The 13553-nt window shown below is 33.1% G+C and overlaps 1 long non-coding RNA gene across 1 annotated transcript in view; it reads right to left on the reverse strand.

Moving 5' to 3' along the window:
* The window catches only part of LOC128203230 (uncharacterized), a 38299-nt gene extending 25971 nt beyond the window's left edge, over positions 1 to 12328 (reverse strand). The window contains exons 1-2 of the long non-coding RNA XR_008255897.1: positions 12228 to 12328; positions 9071 to 9196 (exon numbers count right to left, since the gene is read on the reverse strand). This is a non-coding gene — a long non-coding RNA (uncharacterized LOC128203230). The remainder of the gene's footprint in view (positions 1 to 9070; positions 9197 to 12227) is intronic.
* Positions 12329 to 13553: the final 1225 nt, after the last annotated feature.

The following is a 13553-nucleotide window of genomic DNA, read 5'->3' on the forward strand; positions in this document are numbered from 1 at the left end:
GTTACAGAAAAAAATTCTTTAGTGCCAATCTTGTGTACAGTCCCTTTAATGAAATCGACTCACTTTTTATTTCTTTTACCTCGTGTGTAATTGTTAAAATGTCAAAACTATATAAGAAAATAATGTATTTTAATTTATATTATGTATTATTATATTTACAATTTCATACTCAAACATCAATATTCTTTGGTTAAGCACTGTCAACTGGCCAAATTTTAACCAGAAAGCTGTATAGTTCCAAATTCCAAATGTCACTGGTATACGTTACATTCCCGAAATAAGAAAAAAAAAACGCGATCTATAGAAAGATAATGTTTCAAACATCAGAGGAAGGCTCCTAAAAAGATAACTCGGCTGTGCAGATAACTGCATCCACAAGCTCTAAAAGGAGTCCTCCAAGATGAGGATTAACCAAAAGATCAGCAGCCCCTTAAATAAATAAAGTGATATTCCATCAGTGGCTCTAGCAATTAATATGTGCAATACCCTTTGAGTTCATTCAAATGAGCTGGTCCTATCAATTATTGCAAACCAAATAATTGCCCCGAGATTCGTTACAGAAAAAAATTCTTTTGTGTCAATCTTGTGTACAGTCCCTTTAATGAAATCGACTCACTTTTTATTTCTTTTGCCACGTGTGTAAATGTTAAAATGTCAAAACTATATAAGAAAATAATGTATTTTAATTTATATTATGTATTATTATATTTACAATTTCATACTCAAACATCAATATTCTTTGGTTAAGCACTGTCAACTGGCCAAATTTCAACCAGAAAGCTGTATAATTCCAAATTCCAAATGTCACTGGTATACATTACATTCCCGAAATAAAAAAAAAAACGTGATCTATAGAAAGATAATAATGTTTCAAACATCAGAGGAAGGCTCCTAAAAAGATAACTCGGCTGTGCAGATAACTGCATCCACAAGCTCTAAAAGGAGTCCTCCAAGATGAGGATTAACCAAAAGATCAGCAGCCCCTTAAATAAATAAAGTGATATTCCATCAGTGGCTCTAGCAATTAATATGTGCAATACCCTTTGAGTTCATTCAAATGAGCTGGTCCTATCAATTATTGCACACCAAATAATTGCCCCGAGGTTCATTACAGAAAAAAATTCTTTAGTGCCAATCTTGTGTACAGTCCCTTTAATGAAATCGACTCACTTTTTATTTCTTTTGCCTCGAGTGTAAATGTTAAAATGTCAAAACTATATAAGAAAATAATGTATTTTAATTTATATTATGTATTATTATATTTACAATTTCATACTCAAACATCAATATTCGTTGGTTAAGCACTGTCAACTGGCCAAATTTCAACCAGAAAGCTGTATAGTTCCAAATTCCAAATGTCACTGGTATACGTTACATTCCCGAAATAAGAAAAAAACAACGCGATCTATAGAAAGATAATAATGTTTCAAACATCAGAGGAAGGCTCCTAAAAAGATAACTCGGCTGTGCAGATAACTGCATCCACAAGCTCTAAAAGGAGTCCTCCAAGATGAGGATTAACCAAAAGATCAGCAGCCCCTTAAATAAATAAAGTGATATTCCATCAGTGGCTCTAGCAATTAATATGTGCAATACCCTTTGAGTTCATTCAAATGAGCTGGTCCTATCAATTATTGCAAACCAAATAATTGCCCCGAGATTCGTTACAGAAAAAAATTCTTTAGTGCCAATCTTGTGTACAGTCCCTTTAATGAAATCGACTCACTTTTTATTTCTTTTGCCTCGAGTGTAAATGTTAAAATGTCAAAACTATATAAGAAAATAATGTATTTTAATTTATATTATGTATTATTATATTTACAATTTCATACTCAAACATCAATATTCTTTGGTTAAGCATTGTCAACTGGCCAAATTTCAACCAGAAAGCTGTATAGTTCCAAATTCCAAATGTCACTGGTATACGTTACATTCCCGAAATAAGAAAAAAACAACGCGATCTATAGAAAGATAATAATGTTTCAAACATCAGAGGAAGGCTCCTAAAAAGATAACTCGGCTGTGCAGATAACTGCATCCACAAGCTCTAAAAGGAGTCCTCCAAGATGAGGATTAACCAAAAGATCAGCAACCCCTTAAATAAATAAAGTGATATTCCATCAGTGGCTCTAGCAATTAATATGTGCAATACCCTTTGAGTTTATTCAAATGAGCTGGTCCTATCAATTATTGCACACCAAATAATTGCCCCGAGGTTCGTTACAGAAAAAAATTCTTTAGTGCCAATCTTGTGTACAGTCCCTTTAATGAAATCAACTCACTTTTTATTTCTTTTACCTCGTGTGTAAATGTTAAAATGTCAAAACTATATAAGAAAATAATGTATTTTAATTTATATTATGTATTATTATATTTACAATTTCATACTCAAACATCAATATTCTTTGGTTAAGCACTGTCAACTGGCCAAATTTCAACCAGAAAGCTGTATAGTTCCAAATTCCAAATGTCACTGGTATACGTTACATTCCCGAAATAAGAAAAAAACAACGCGATCTATAGAAAGATAATAATGTTTCAAACATCAGAGGAAGGCTCCTAAAAAGATAACTCGGCTGTGCAGATAACTGCATCCACAAGCTCTAAAAGGAGTCCTCCAAGATGAGGATTAACCAAAAGATCAGCAGCCCCTTAAATAAATAAAGTGATATTCCATCAGTGGCTCTAGCAATTAATATGTGCAATACCCTTTGAGTTCATTCAAATGAGCTGGTCCTATCAATTATTGCACACCAAATAATTGCCCCGAGGTTCGTTACAGAAAAAAATTCTTTAGTGCCAATCTTGTGTACAGTCCCTTTAATGAAATCGACTCACTTTTTATTTCTTTTACCTCGTGTGTAAATGTTAAAATGTCAAAACTATATAAGAAAATAATGTATTTTAATTTATATTATGTATTATTATATTTACAATTTCATACTCAAACATCAATATTCTTTGGTTAAGCACTGTCAACTGGCCAAATTTCAACCAGAAAGCTGTATAATTCCAAATTCCAAATGTCACTGGTATTCGTTACATTCCCGAAATAAGAAAAAAACAACGCGATCTATAGAAAGATAATGTTTCAAACATCAGAGGAAGGCTCCTAAAAAGATAACTCGGCTGTGCAGATAACTGCATCCACAAGCTCTAAAAGGAGTCCTCCAAGATGAGGATTAACCAAAAGATCAGCAGCCCCTTAAATAAATAAAGTGATATTCCATCAGTGGCTCTAGCAATTAATATGTGCAATACCCTTTGAGTTCATTCAAATGAGCTGGTCCTATCAATTATTGCAAACCAAATAATTGCCCCGAGATTCGTTACAGAAAAAAATTCTTTTGTGCCAATCTTGTGTACAGTCCCTTTAATGAAATCGACTCACTTTTTATTTCTTTTGCCTCGAGTGTAAATGTTAAAATGTCAAAACTATATAAGAAAATAATGTATTTTAATTTATATTATGTATTATTATATTTACAATTTCATACTCAAACATCAATATTCTTTGGTTAAGCACTGTCAACTGGCCAAATTTCAACCAGAAAGCTGTATAATTCCAAATTCCAAATGTCACTGGTATACATTACATTCCCGAAATAAGAAAAAAACAACGCGATCTATAGAAAGATAATAATGTTTCAAACATCAGAGGAAGGCTCCTAAAAAGATAACTCGGCTGTGCAGATAACTGCATCCACAAGCTCTAAAAGCAGTCCTCCAAGATGAGGATTAACCAAAAGATCAGCAGCCCCTTAAATAAATAAAGTGTTATTCCATCAGTGGCTCTAGCAATTAATATGTGCAATACCCTTTGAGTTCATTCAAATGAGCTGGTCCTATCAATTATTGCAAACCAAATAATTGCCCCGAGATTCGTTACAGAAAAAAATTCTTTTGTGCCAATCTTGTGTATAGTCCCTTTAATGAAATCGACTCACTTTTTATTTCTTTTGCCTCGAATGTAAATGTTAAAATGTCAAAACTATATAAGAAAATAATGTATTTTAATTTATATTATGTATTATTATATTTACAATTTCATACTCAAACATCAATATTCTTTGGTTAAGCACTGTCAACTGGCCAAATTTCAACCAGAAAGCTGTATAATTCCAAATTCCAAATGTCACTGGTATACGTTACATTCCCAAAATAAGAAAAAAACAACGCGATCTATAGAAAGATAATAATGTTTCAAACATCAGAGGAAGGCTCCTAAAAAGATAACTCGGCTGTGCAGATAACTGCATCCACAAGCTCTAAAAAGAGTCCTCCAAGATGAGGATTAACCAAAAGATCAGCAGCCCCTTAAATAAATAAAGTGATATTCCATCAGTGGCTCTAGCAATTAATATGTGCAATACCCTTTGAGTTCATTCAAATGAGCTGGTCCTATCAATTATTGCAAACCAAATAATTGCCCCGAGATTCGTTACAGAAAAAAATTCTTTAGTGCCAATCTTGTGTACAGTCCCTTTAATGAAATCGACTCACTTTTTATTTCTTTTGCCTCGAGTGTAAATGTTAAAATGTCAAAACTATATAAGAAAATAATGTATTTTAATTTATATTATGTATTATTATATTTACAATTTCATACTCAAACATCAATATTCTTTGGTTAAGCACTGTCAACTGGCCAAATTTCAACCAGAAAGCTGTATAATTCCAAATGTCACTGGTATACATTACATTCCCGAAATGAGAAAAAAAACGTGATCTATAGAAAGATAATAATGTTTCAAACATCAGAGGAAGGCTCCTAAAAAGATAACTCGGCTGTGCAGATAACTGCATCCACAAGCTCTAAAAGGAGTCCTCCAAGATGAGGATTAACCAAAAGATCAGCAGCCCCTTAAATAAATAAAGTGATATTCCATCAGTGGCTCTAGCAATTAATATGTGCAATACCCTTTGAGTTCATTCAAATGAGCTGGTCCTATCAATTATTGCAAACCAAATAATTGCCCCGAGATTCGTTACAGAATATTTTTTTTTAGTGCCAATCTTGTGTACAGTCCCTTTAATGAAATCGACTCACTTTTTATTTCTTTTGCCTCGAGTGTAAATGTTAAAATGTCAAAACTATATAAGAAAATAATGTATTTTAATTTATATTATGTATTATTATATTTACAATTTCATACTCAAACATCAATATTCTTTGGTTAAGCACTGTCAACTGGCCAAATTTCAACCAGAAAGCTGTATAGTTCCGAATTCCAAATGTCACTGGTATACGTTACATTCCCGAAATAAGAAAAAAACAACGCGATCTATAGAAAGATAATAATGTTTCAAACATCAGAGGAAGGCTCCTAAAAAGATAACTCGGCTGTGCAGATAACTGCATCCACAAGCTCTAAAAGGAGTCCTCCAAGATGAGGATTAACCAAAAGATCAGCAGCCCCTTAAATAAATAAAGTGATATTCCATCAGTGGCTCTAGCAATTAATATGTGCAATACCCTTTGAGTTCATTCAAATGAGCTGGTCCTATCAATTATTGCAAACCAAATAATTGCCCCGAGATTCGTTACAGAAAAAAATTCTTTTGTGCCAATCTTGTGTACAGTCCCTTTAATGAAATCGACTCACTTTTTATTTCTTTTGCCTCGAGTGTAAATGTTAAAATGTCAAAACTATATAAGAAAATAATGTATTTTAATTTATATTATGTATTATTATATTTACAATTTCATACTCAAACATCAATATTCTTTGGTTAAGCACTGTCAACTGGCCAAATTTCAACCAGAAAGCTGTATAGTTCCAAATTCCAAATGTCACTGGTATACATTACATTCCCGAAATAAGAAAAAAACAACGCGATCTATAGAAAGATAATAATGTTTCAAACATCAGAGGAAGGCTCCTAAAAAGATAACTCGGCTGTGCAGATAACTGCATCCACAAGCTCTAAAAGGAGTCCTCCAAGATGAGGATTAACCAAAAGATCAGCAGCCCCTTAAATAAATAAAGTGATATTCCATCAGTGGCTCTTGCAATTAATATGTGCAATACCCTTTGAGTTCATTCAAATGAGCTGGTCCTATCAATTATTGCACACCAAATAATTGCCCCGAGGTTCATTACAGAAAAAAATTCTTTAGTGCCAATCTTGTGTACAGTCCCTTTAATGAAATCGACTCACTTTTTATTTCTTTTGCCTCGAGTGTAAATGTTAAAATGTCAAAACTATATAAGAAAATAATGTATTTTAATTTATATTATGTATTATTATATTTACAATTTCATACTCAAACATCAATATTCTTTGGTTAAGCACTGTCAACTGGCCAAATTTCAACCAGAAAGCTGTATAGTTCCAAATTCCAAATGTCACTGGTATACGTTACATTCCCGAAATAAGAAAAAAACAACGCGATCTATAGAAAGATAATAATGTTTCAAACATCAGAGGAAGGCTCCTAAAAAGATAACTCGGCTGTGCAGATAACTGCATCCACAAGCTCTAAAAGGAGTCCTCCAAGATGAGGATTAACCAAAAGATCAGCAGCCCCTTAAATAAATAAAGTGATATTCCATCAGTGGCTCTAGCAATTAATATGTGCAATACCCTTTGAGTTCATTCAAATGATCTGGTCCTATCAATTATTGCAAACCAAATAATTGCCCCGAGATTCGTTACAGAAAAAAATTCTTTTGTGCCAATCTTGTGTACAGTCCCTTTAATGAAATCGACTCACTTTTTATTTCTTTTGCCTCGAGTGTAAATGTTAAAATGTCAAAACTATATAAGAAAATAATGTATTTTAATTTATATTATGTATTATTATATTTACAATTTCATACTCAAACATCAATATTCTTTGGTTAAGCACTGTCAACTGGCCAAATTTCAACCAGAAAGCTGTATAATTCCAAATGTCACTGGTATACATTACATTCCCGAAATGAGAAAAAAAACGTGATCTATAGAAAGATAATAATGTTTCAAACATCAGAGGAAGGCTCCTAAAAAGATAACTCGGCTGTGCAGATAACTGCATCCACAAGCTCTAAAAGGAGTCCTCCAAGATGAGGATTAACCAAAAGATCAGCAGCCCCTTAAATAAATAAAGTGATATTCCATCAGTGGCTCTAGCAATTAATATGTGCAATACCCTTTGAGTTCATTCAAATGAGCTGGTCCTATCAATTATTGCAAACCAAATAATTGCCCCGAGATTCGTTACAGAATAATTTTTTTTAGTGCCAATCTTGTGTACAGTCCATTTAATGAAATCGACTCACTTTTTATTTCTTTTGCCTCAAGTGTAAATGTTAAAATGTCAAAACTATATAAGAAAATAATGTATTTTAATTTATATTATGTATTGTTATATTTACAATTTCATCAATATTCTTTGGTTAAGCACTGTCAACTGGCCAAATTTCAACCAGAAAGCTGTATAGTTCCAAATTCCAAATGTCACTGGTATACGTTACATTCCCTAAATAAGAAAAAAACAACGCGATCTATAGAAAGATAATAATGTTTCAAACATCAGAGGAAGGCTCCTAAAAAGATAACTCGGCTGTGCAGATAACTGCATCCACAAGCTCTAAAAGGAGTCCTCCAAGATGAGGATTAACCAAAAGATCAGCAGCCCCTTAAATAAATAAAGTGATATTCCATCAGTGGCTCTAGCAATTAATATGTGCAATACCCTTTGAGTTCATTCAAATGAGCTGGTCCTTTCAATTATTGCAAACCAAATAATTGCCCCGAGATTCGTTACAGAAAAAAATTCTTTTGTGCCAATCTTGTGTACAGTCCCTTTAATGAAATCGACTCACTTTTTATTTCTTTTGCCGCAAGTGTAAATGTTAAAATGTCAAAACTATATCAGAAAATAATGTATTTTAATTTATATTATGTATTATTATATTTACAATTTCATACTCAAACATCAATATTCTTTGGTTAAGCACTGTCAACTGGCCAAATTTAAACCAGAAAGCTGTATAGTTCCAAATTCCAAATGTCACTGGTATACGTTACATTCCCGAAATAAGAAAAAAACTACGCGATCTATATAAAGATAAATGTTTCAAACATCAGAGGAAGGCTCCTAAAAAGATAACTCGGCTGTGCAGATAACTGCATCCACAAGCTCTAAAAGGAGTCCTCCAAGATGAGGATTAACCAAAAGATCAGCAGCCCCTTAAATAAATAAAGTGATATTCCATCAGTGGCTCTAGCAATTAATATGTGCAATACCCTTTGAGTTCATTCAAATGAGCTGGTCCTATCAATTATTGCAAACCAAATAATTGCCCCGAGATTCGTTACAGAAAAAAATTCTTTTGTGCCAATCTTGTGTACAGTCCCTTTAATGAAATCGACTCACTTTTTATTTCTTTTGCCTCGAGTGTAAATGTTAAAATGTCAAAACTATATCAGAAAATAATGTATTTTAATTTATATTATGTATTATTATATTTACAATTTCATACTCAAACATCAATATTCTTTGGTTAAGCACTGTCAACTGGCCAAATTTCAACCAGAAAGCTGTATAATTCCAAATTCCAAATGTCACTGGTATACATTACATTCCCGAAATAAGAAAAAAACAACGCGATCTATAGAAAGATAATAATGTTTCAAACATCAGAGGAAGGCTCCTAAAAAGATAACTCGGCTGTGCAGATAACTGCATCCACAAGCTCTAAAAGGAGTCCTCCAAGATGAGGATTAACCAAAAGATCAGCAGCCCCTTAAATAAATAAAGTGATATTCCATCAGTGGCTCTAGCAATTAATATGTGCAATACCCTTTGAGTTCATTCAAATGAGCTGGTCCTATCAATTATTGCAAACCAAATAATTGCCCCGAGATTCGTTACAGAAAAAAATTCTTTAGTGCCAATCTTGTGTACAGTCCCTTTAATGAAATCGACTCACTTTTCATTTCTTTTGCCTTGAGTGTTATATTCATGTTTCTTTATGTTTTCGTAGAACATAATTATTACAATTTCATACTAAAACATCAATAGTCTTTGGTTAAAACAAATGCATGTACACAAACATTCACTTCATTACTAATAAGGTACCTGAAGTAAGAAGGTCTCGGTGCATGTGGTCCAATGTTGTAGTTGTTCTGGCAAAACTTCAGACAGGTTGCTGGATATATTTCTATTAACACACTTGAACTTTGAAGATGGTATAGTTCAATCCGTCTATAAGAAAAAGATACAAAATTATATGATATTTGATAAGCAGTATAGTTCAAAGAACAAAAAACTAAATGGTTATGCCAAGAATACATTATATACATTTATGTGCCACCATGTTGAATTTTTTAACAAAACAATGTTACTACAATTTTGATAGAAATAACAGTTCAACTGCAATCATAACCAACTAGAAATAATACCATGACTAACCTCTTAAATGATCTTGAAAGTATAATATCATCATATAAAATTATCAGCTGTGTCTACCACAGAAGTCAGGTGAACAATGACTTTCAAAACTCCCTCCTAAACTGAACAAACAACTGGTCACACCTGATGACAACAAAAGGCCACACAGGTCAATATATTACCTTCAATCACCACTTATGGTCAAAGGGAGATAATCACAACAGGATCTCAAATTAGATCTGGTTAGGCCTTAAAAAATGGCTTTGGAGAATGTTGTTAAAGTTATCTTCTGTATAAGCATTTAAGGTTTTAAACTTTATATTAGTATGTGCTTAAAAGAACCCTTAATATTCTCACAGAAATTTAAATTTCCAATTGACATAAATTCAAAATTGTGATTTCTCCACCCAAGGAATGCTTGCTTTTTTGCTTGAATGGTGACTAAGATGTCAGAACTATGACGCAGGTTGCTTAAATAACTTGTTTTTCCTTGCCAAAACATGGTTAAGAATATAACAAGAGCTGTCACAGAGACATCACGCTCGACTAGTCCGCCGCTTTTCAGTGAAACATGCATGGATCACTGTTAGATTAGATTTCAATGTAATACATGAAGTGCTGAGATATTAACAAAAATGTGGTTACATGCAAAATTTAAACCAGAATTTTTAAGTGTAATAAAAAAGGGCCAGTATTTGCAAAATACAGTTATCTAACTTGGTTATTCAATTAGGTTGGGTGGTTGAATACCATTGTATAAAGACTCAATGCAATACATCAGGTAGTTGCTGAGAGATTATCCTATGTGTGCTAACATGCAAGACCTTAACCAGAATTTCTAAGTCGCATAATAAAAGCAAAAATAATATAATATGAAAGATAGAGCTATCTTACTTGATTAAATAAGAAGGTTAAATGGTTGGGAGCCTGTGTGTAAAGTTTCAATGCAATACATGATGTATTCGCTGAGGTATTGACTTAAAAGTGGTTACATGCAAAACCTTAACCAGAATTTCTAAGTCTAATAATAAAGGGCAATCATTTTGCATTAAATGCAAACTAGAGTTATCTAATTTGATTAATTTAGTAGGTTGGATGGTTGAGTACCATTGTATGAAGTCCCAATGCAATACCTCAAGCAGTTGCTGAGATATTAATCTATGTGTGCTTACACGCAAAACCTTAACCAGAATTTCTAAGTCGAATAATAAAGGGCAATTATTTGCATTAAATGCAAACTAGAGTTATCTTACTTGGTTAATTAAGTAGGTTGGATGGTTGAGTACCATTGTATAAAGTCTCAATGCAATACCTCAAGTGGTTGCTGAGATATGTACCTGTGTGCTTGCACGCAAAACCTTAACCAAAGGGTGTCGAGTGAGGCTGACGCTTGGGTGAGTAGTATAGCTCTCCTTATTCTTCAAATAGTCGAGCTAAAAATGTGCCTGTCATCAGAAATAAAAAGAAAATTTAAAACAAAAAAGTCAATCAAGGGCCATAATTTTTATTAAAGGCTAAAATCTTATTGTAAGATGGTCATCATTAATTGTGAAGTATTAAGTCAATTGAATGAAGGGTATAGGAGTTTTTTTTATAAAATCCAAACTTTACCTTTAAGCTGCACTCTCACAGATATACCATTTTTACAACTTTTTATTTTTTTTGTCTTGAAAAGAGCAATTTTGCGTAAATATCTTCAAACCAATGATATAAGATTGCTGACAAAAAATCATATCGTAGATTTTCATATTTAAGTATTAAGTCAACTGAATAAAGAGTTTAGAAGTTATAAATAAATATCAACCTGCCCTAAACCTTTAACCTTTAAATCAATCAGGTGTTTGAAAATTTTCAGCACTTACCTAATCTTTTCACCAGGTTAGGATTATTAGCATATATTCCAAAAGTTTCCAGTTGTTTACAAAAATCACATATTACTCCTGCATGGAAACACAATTTAAAGAGTGCGTGGCGAAAAGCAAAACATAAAATACGGGCAACAGTTAGGTTATGCGTTTTATTTGGTATACAACCTTTTTTGGCGCAGAAGACTATTATTTTAGACTACTAAAAGTCCCAGCCAAAATACGCCATTTTATAATTAGTCTAAAATAAAAGATGTGTTATACGGGATTCTTCCAATCCCTAACGTCTAAACGGGAATGTGCAAAAAATGGGGGTGTTTTAAAAATATTGAAATTGTTTTAAGTGAAGTATTTTATGGTTGAAATTGATCATAAAGAGTTATATTCATATTTGATCATGTAAGTGAAATGTTATTTTGCACTAAACAAGCATTTAATGCATTAAAACAAGTTGATTGACACAGACAACAATTATGCGAAGGGGAGCAACTCGATACAATAGTAATAACTCGGCCTCCGACAAAGCTTCGAGATAGACCTCGTTATACAATTGTAACAACTCGGCCATGGCCGAAATGTTCCGAGCGATTTAAAACTGTGCTCTAAAGCCTTGCAGGTGCCCTTCATTTATATACCGTTGTTTTGACAGAATGAAATGAAGAAAAGCCGTCAAACTCATTATTATAAATTGGATATTTAATTTTTGTGTACGGAACTAATATAAAATAACATTATCTGGTAATATTTCTTGTTTTTATGATATTTTATAGACGCTATATGCTTTAACCCTGATCGGAACAACTACCCACTTTTGATACTAAACAATTTGTACGTGAAGGATTTGCCATATCAAAAATCTAAAAACAAATCCGTCAACGTACAATTATTTGGACTATTTTATAATTGATTAAATTGTTCATTGTTTAACTGAAAACACAAACAGTACCTCTACATTAAAAAGATATTGTACGTGGACATACTTTATTCCTGTTTAGTGAGCATTGGTCCGCAGACACGGCAAGTCAACAGTTTGAGGAAGAAAACGAAGAAAAGCCAAGATCATCAAGATGCTACCATTTTCTTTCGCACGCGATTTCGAAAGGCAAAACGTATTATCACAAACGGATAAAACCGGTACGTGACTTAACTGGAAATACAGAAATTCATGTAATTACAACAGGAACAGACATCAACTTATTACTATTTTTTTCATTGTATGAAAATTGGAATACTCTTTATAATTGGTTAATATTTCAATAAGAAAACAATGACTACGACGATACAGCCTAATAGCTCATGTCAACTGGCTAAGTACAAAGTCAAAATATTTTCACTTGCTTCAAGAAGACCACCGATTGACACGCCGAGAATTACTGTCCACTTCAATCATGGGTGATAGTGCAATTTCTTAGGTGTCCTGTGTTGGATGTGCACACGCTGAGAATTACTGTCCATTACCATTTTGGGTGACAGTACACGGGAGGTGTCCGGTGTTGGATGTGTACGTACGCGCCGAGAATTACTGACCATCACCATCATGGTTGACAGTGCAAGCCCAGAGTCAAGCTCAGTACGGATGGCAGTGCACATCATCACGAAATACCACTGTAAATATTATAATTGTTATATCAATTGCACGGCAACTTCTTAAATGATCGGTGCTGGTTGTTCACAAGCCGAGACTATTCCTATTCAAACACAACAGGGGTCCTCACGTAGTACCATTGTGAATAAGTGTTCTTTTCATTCGCCCTCAACGTCCTTTCATTTTGTATATGTGTTGTTTTTCATTATTGTAAACCAACATCATGTATTGTCCGACAATTATGTAACCACTGTTCCTAGTATCCGGAAACATACTGATTTTTTTTTGTACACCGAAAACAAATTATTTTACATCATGCGTTAAGCTGTCTGTCCGTTTGTATGTAACTTCATGTATGTTTTTGATAAATGAACTGTATGATTATTATAACTGGTGAACTTAACTGTGCAATAACAAACTTACAAGTCCAAGAATAAAACGTTTCATATAAATTGTTCTTCAACATTTCAATGTGCTATATAATGCTTTTCAACTCCTCTCTTCACCTCTTTTTCCCTTCTCTTGGAACACTCAGTTTTTATACGATTTCACATACGCCTATTGGCATTCAAGCTGCGAAGGCAAAGTTACCGTTTCTGAATTTGTTTGTACAAAGTGACAGTCATATCATTACTTATGGTCACTTAGGGTTAGTTTACAGTTACTGGGTAAAATATCTGCGGATCTACATCGTTAAATAGTAAGTAACAAAAGATCCATA

Source organism: Mya arenaria, chromosome 9 (assembly GCF_026914265.1).
Source record: "Mya arenaria isolate MELC-2E11 chromosome 9, ASM2691426v1".
NCBI lineage: Eukaryota > Metazoa > Mollusca > Bivalvia > Myida > Myidae > Mya > Mya arenaria.